Raw genomic sequence first — 5,810 nt, forward strand, 5'->3', positions numbered from 1 at the left:
CAGTCAGCTAGCCCTATATCAAGAAAGGTTATGAAGAGACAAAAATTTGGAAAGCAAGATATAAATAATAACTCATAGAAATGCAAGTCAAATAGACAAGAACGTCATGAGAAGGAGACTGAAATTCACTAGTGGTCAGAGAAATGCAAATTAAAAGAATAATAAGATATTTTATACCCATCAGGCTGGCAACAATAATGTCAAAAAGAGCTATAATATTTAGCACTGGTTACAATCTGAACAACAGGAGATCTTCCCTAATGCCAGTGGAAATGTAGTGCTATGATCTTTTTGGAAAGCAATCTGACCACCTCCTGTTACAATTATAATTACACATTTTTTGACCAAGCAACCCTGCTTTGGGATATGCCATGGGAACAAATATACCTAAGAATAGTTATTGCATTTTAATGATAAAACCTGGAAACAAAGTAAGTCTATCAGTAAGAAAATGACTGAAAACATATTACATAGGAACCACAGATGTGCAGTTTTGAAAACAATGCCTTGGGATTATACCAACTAATTTGGTGATATTTCCAGTTATTCGTGAGGAAGAAATGCACATTCAATAAAGTGTGCATAGTATTATTCCTTTTTTGTTGTTGTGAAACACATGATGACACAGATCCTACATATGTGTTTATGTGTGGATGTGCATGTGACACTTTGTTTACACTGCATGGGAAAAACTATGGACGGAATCAAATTTGTTGTTAAAATGCACTAAAAAGCTTATTTGATATCATCACATTAATGAATTTATGCAAAAGTATATGTGTAACCATATAAGTGAAATACAGTATTCTAAGAGAGACAGGGAGGTGAGTAGTACAGCTGCAGATGTCTAGTGAAAAGAAGCAAATTAAACAACATGCAACAGACTGATGTATTTCAGAAGGGGAACGGGGAGATGAGAAGAGATTAAACAAAGAATTTATATGTATACTAGAGGCCCAGTGCACGAATTCGTGCATGGGTGGGTCCCTCAGCCTGTCCAGTGATCGGGGCCAATCAGTGGGGCCGGCCTGCCAGGGGGAGGGACAGTGGGAAATTGGCCTCAGCAGCAAGCTAACCAACAGCCGATTCTGGGAGGAATTGGGCTCCCTCCTCCCTCCTGTCTGGGTCTGGGGTGCAGGTGAACCAGATTTGGGGCTGTCAGAGCCCCAGCAGCAAGGTCTGGGTCAGTGCATGTCATAGCTACTGGCCAGTCATCTGGTCGTTCCAGTCATTTGGTCATAACGGTCACTTAGGATTTTATATATAGAGACTAGGGGCCCAGTGCATGAATTTGTGCACCTTGAAAGGTACTGTGGACTGTGAGGCTGCTGTAGGCACATGGGCAGGTCTTGGCCCATCCTCTGCACACCCACCTGGCCCCTCCTGGATGGCCCCCAGCCCCCTGTCTGCCGGCAACCCCGCTCCCGCTGCCGCTGCTCCCATGTGCTGGCAGCTGACGGTGCAGAGTGATTGGGGCCAGCGCCAGCAGTGGGTGCAAGTGGGGCTGGTGCTCTCAGTGGGTGTAAGAGGCAGCTGCTGCCCCGATTGCCTATCAGGAGCAGGGGGAGGTGGAGAAACCCTCAGGGGCGATCAGAGCCGGCAGCCACTGCGCACACCTGCTGATGGCACCAAGTGATCGGGACCATCACCGGGCACTGACAGTAGATGCAAGTGGTGGCTCCAGTGCCAGCTGCGGGTGCAAGCGGGGCTGGCACTGGCAGCAGGTGCTAGCGCCAGGCAGGACTGTGGCGTGTGGGAGCAAAGAATTTTCAGTAACCACCAGAGGCTCACCCCAATGACAGCGACTGGTGCCCCGCCTTGGTCTGGCACCCCCACTCACCTGCTCCACCATCCTGCCACAGCCAATGACCGCCATGTTCTGTGCACACCCCCTGGTAGTCAGCACACGTCATAGCAACCAGTTGTTTGGCAGTTCAGTCTATTTGCATATTAGCCTTTTAGTATATAGGATATGCATAGTCCATGGAAAAACAATAGAGCCAGAGGGCCTGGGAGGGAGCTAGGTGGAAGGGGTTAACGGGGTGGGGGTGGTGGGGCAGGGAGGGACATTTGTAATACTTTCAACAATAAAGTTTTTTTAATGCAAAAAAAAAGAAGCACACTTAAACAACAAAGTGTGTCTTAGTCCATTGGAGCTGAGATCACAAATTACCATAGACTGGTGGCTTATAAACACAAATGTATTTCTTACAGTTCTGGAGGCTGGGAAGTTTGAGGTCAAGTTTGTTGTCTGGTAGGGACCTGCTTCTCGGTTCACAGATGGTCAATTTCTTGTTGTGTCCTCACATGGCAGAAGGGACAAGAGAGCCCTCTGGAGGCTCTAATAAGGGCACTAATTCCATTCATGAAGGCTTTACCCTCATGACCTAATCACCTTCCAAAAGCTCCACCTCCTTTCCAGTGCCATTACTGTTCCACTCATGAATTCGAGGGGAACACAAATGCAATGACTAATTTAAGAGTGTTAGACTTTCCTAAAAGTAGAGGAAAGCTGAAAACCCAGGGTGCTCCTGGCCATCTGCTGTGGAGTCGTGACTCGGAAGTGAGAGGCATGGCTGAGGAAGTGAGGAATGGGAAAATACACCTTGCCTATTTCAGCAGTCAAATCTAATCACATCACCCCCTCCAACTGACACCTTCAATGGCTCTTCATTATCCAAAAGAAAAAGTTCAAGCTTACCCATATCTCTTTGCAATGGATGCTAGCCTGGCTTTCCAGCCTCCTCTCCCCAGCACACGAAACTTCTCATTCTTCCCTGAATACACTGTACTCTTCCGTATCCCTTTGCCATCATAAATGTTCCTCCCTCTTCCAAACGTCCCTTGAGAGCCATCAAGAGCCATATCAGTGCTACCCTCACTATGAAGTCACCCATGCATTATACTGCATGCATCTTTTTTTTTTAATTTTTTTAAAAATATATTTTATTGATTTTTTACAGAGAGGAAGGGAGAGGGATAGAGAGTTAGAAACATCAATCAGCTGCCTCCTGCACACCCCTACTGGGAATGTGCCCGCAACCAAGGTACATGCCCTTGACTGGAATTGAACCTGGGACCCTTCAGTCCGCAGGCCGACGCTCTATCCACTGAGCCAAACAGGTCAGGGCTGCATGCATCTTAAGTGCTCTAACATTTTAGAGTCTCTATTCCCTTAAATGATTTTACTTTTGCTTACAAAGTAATACTGTATAAATGTTTAGGAAAAGTACATAGGCAAATAGCGATAAATATTGTGAACATTTTTGGTCTTGTACCTTTTAAGTTTTCTTATCTACACATGCACGCTCTTTAGAAAAATGGGGCCATATTATAAGTATGACTTTGTGATTTTTTCACTCAAAAGTGTTGAATATTTCCATTACTTCAAATATTCTTTGCAATAAAATATTTAATGACTGTATAGTATTCCATTGTAGAGCTGAGTCAACTCTACATAAAGACATAAATACATAAAATTACCTATCTTATACTGTTGAATATTTAGCAATCTCCCATTGTTCTCAATTTTATTAATATGCACAATAATGTGATACCTATTGCACTTAAATGTTTGCACGCATTCTTACTTCCTTCTTCAGAACAAATGACTAAAGGTGGAAGTCCTGGGTCAATAGAATTTATTGTAATAATATTTTTAATATTTGGATTTGAGAGAGTTTATTTCCTATATCCTTGGCATAAACTTTTGCCAATAATTTATGGCTTCATTTTTTATATCTAAAAGTTTATTCATCTGGAATTCATCTGGCTTATAATGTGTGTCGCAGAGGTATTCTCCAATATTCATACTTATTTTCTCTAAAACAGAAGTAAAAGAGCAAGTTTGGGCAATGTGTTTGGCCACTCAGAACAAAGATAAATTTCTCAGTCTCTTTTTGCAGCTATGATCTGCCCAATTGAATGTGAGTGGAAGTGATTTATGCAATTTCTGGGTTTTGTTCTTAAAGAAAGGACCCCTTTCCTCTCTGTATCACCCATCGTGCTGCTTACAACATGTTTATGTAACATCCTAGAACATTCAAAAGTGCACACTTTAGTGATGGTGGAACAACCATGAAAAAGTGTATTAGAGCCACCAACGCACTCCACCAGTGCTGTGAAATGAGAGAGTGATAACTGTTTGTCAATGGGTTTTCTAGATTTCTGTTCCATAGGGCATATCTATATCCTAAATAATTAGAGTAAATTGAGGGTATAACTTTAATTTTATAAAAGTGTTTAATCCTTTGTAACCCTGAAATGTACTGAATAATCCATTCTTGCTCCTAGTAATTTATACCACTCACTTGTATATCCTGGATATGTTTCTGAACATTTTCTTTAGTTCCAAGGATGTGGGTATGTAAGAATCCACTCCAATATCATTGTGTTTCAGTTCTTTTCCTTTAGTGCAGTCGGTGCTGTGGGACACCACCAAGATTCCCCTTCAAGATGAGGGCATTAATTTCCCTAGTCACACCCTAAGGACTACTGCCTGCTAAAGGGAGTTGCCTCTCCCAAGGTAAACTGCTCCCCTCCCCCGAGGACAGCTTGAACCCCATGCTTGGCTGATGAAGGAGTAGAAGATCAGACCCCCTTGCCTCAATTTTGGCAACTCTGAGGGGCAATCTTGGTCCCTGGAGGGAAGACGCATCACCTGTCAATGCCTGCCTCTGCCCAATCTTGCTTTTTACTCTCTCACTGGTGTTGATCCTAAGGATACATCCTAATAAACTTCCTACATACAATTCTCCACCTCAGAGTCCATTTCCCAGGGAAGACAATTTAATACAATAATATATTAGTAAAGCAAATTCTACCTCTATACTTTCCATTTTAAAGAGCAAATTCTACCTCTATAGTCTCCATTTTCAAGAATTTCTTGACTTTTTATGTATATTTTCCAAATAAATTTTCAGACTTGTGGCTGTCCTTTTATATTTTATTTCTCTCTCATTTTATCTATCTTTTTTTTTCTGTAGCCTGTTCTCGCCTTGTGAATTTTTGCTTGTAACTCTTAGAAATCATGTCTTTTTGTTGTTGTTGTTGTTCTGAGGATGTCAATTAATTGTAGTTTTCTTCTGAGGTCTCTGCTAGCTCATTTGTGACTCTCAATCTTCTTGATGCTGTTTTCTTTTCTTTTTTAAAAAAAATCATTTATACACTACATGTCGGTTTCATTTTCTTCACCCATACTCAAAGAAATGTATACATACCCTATGTTTACCAATAAATGCGATGTATAAATTACAAGTGGAACCACCGCTCATTTGATGGGTTCATCTCCTTTTCAGCTCTCTACAAGGAGAGTAAATGGATGCGTTCTTTTTTTATTATTATTGTCTAAAGTTTTACATATGTCTTCTTTTACCCCAATTGACTCCCCCCGCCCCGCCCCACCCAGCCATTCCCACCCCAGGCAAGCCCCCACCGCCCCAGTGTCTGTGTCCATTGGTCATGCCAATATGCATGCATACAAGTCCTTTGGTTGCTCTCTAACCCCCTCCCCTACCATTTGTCTCTGGATCTATTCTTGTTCATCAAATTATGTGGATCATTATATCCCACATATGAGTGAGATCATGTGGTATTTATCTTTCTCCGACTGGCTTATTTTGCTTAGAAATTTTCAGTAAATAGGCAATTTCTCCTACCTCCTCTATCTGGACCTCTGTTACTCCAATGGAGGAAATGACTCAGAAGGATGTTGTGTGACCCACCCCACTATATACACACACACATACAAACTGCACTTATTTAACTACTGTGAATGGTGCTTGTTAGAATGGAATATACTACTCTGTGCC

The sequence above is a fragment of the Myotis yumanensis genome, unplaced genomic scaffold (assembly GCF_028538775.1).
Source record: "Myotis yumanensis isolate MYYU_CA2020_CCGP unplaced genomic scaffold, mMyoYum1.0.hap1 SCAF_5, whole genome shotgun sequence".
Lineage (NCBI taxonomy): Eukaryota > Metazoa > Chordata > Mammalia > Chiroptera > Vespertilionidae > Myotis > Myotis yumanensis.